This window comes from Myotis brandtii, unplaced genomic scaffold (assembly GCF_000412655.1).
Source record: "Myotis brandtii unplaced genomic scaffold, ASM41265v1 scaffold743, whole genome shotgun sequence".
Lineage (NCBI taxonomy): Eukaryota > Metazoa > Chordata > Mammalia > Chiroptera > Vespertilionidae > Myotis > Myotis brandtii.
Window position 1 is genome coordinate 358,545 of NW_005370960.1, and position 793 is coordinate 359,337.

Below are 793 nucleotides of genomic sequence, written 5' to 3' on the forward strand. Positions count from 1 at the left end.
CGAGGCTGGAGGAGGCCCGTGTTCTCCTTCCCCTGCACAAACCTCGGAAAGCAGTGAGCCGGACCCCCGCCTGGGGCCCGCGGGGGGAGGGTCTCATTTCCTGTTCCTGTAAGGTGACACCGCGGGACCAGGGTCTGATGGTTCTTTGTTCGAGGGGCCGAGGGGCCGTACCTCCCAGCCCAGGAGCCCGGTGGCCCTGGGCACAGGCGATGTGCGAGGGGAGGAGGCGGTCGGCGTGGTAACGAGAGCCTGGGGACTGTCACCCCGACATGGCTGGGCAGCAGGCGGGGTCCTGTGTGGGCACAGCGCTGGCCCCCGGTGTTCACCAGCTGCACGTTGGCATCAGCCGGGGAGCTGAGAGGCGGCCCGATGCCCGGCCCTGCCCGGGTTCCGTTTCACCAGAACCTCTAGGGATGGGACCGGGCATTGGAACCGGCACTGCCACTGAGGGTCCTCGTGTGCCCCAAGGACGAGACACGCTGCTGGGTGTGTGTGTGGGGGGGGTGCTTCGCTCTCGGGCGTGTCCGCACCGTCAGAGCAGCTCCTGGGGGGCAGGCGTGAGTGGCCACCGGCTTGTTATTTGAGACCAGTGACCAAGGGCCCGTGAAGCCAGAGGGACGGGCCGCCCGGACCCCAGAGGGCAGCGGCCTGAGCCTGGAGCACTAGAGTATCTGGTGGTTTTATAACTTGCACGTGCGTGACAGCTCTGCATCTGGCCCTCGTCGTGTGCCCACGGGGAGCACAGCTCTCAGCCCCGGCTCCGTGGAGAGCCCGGTGTGCTCTGGGCAGGTTG

The 793-nt window shown here is 67.6% G+C and overlaps 1 protein-coding gene across 1 annotated transcript in view; it reads left to right on the forward strand.

The window, feature by feature from the left end:
* DDC (dopa decarboxylase (aromatic L-amino acid decarboxylase)) overlaps positions 1-793 on the forward strand; it is a gene marked incomplete at its 5' end in the record, with an annotated part of 42,135 nt that overhangs the window by 22,351 nt on the left and 18,991 nt on the right. The window lies entirely within an intron of this gene.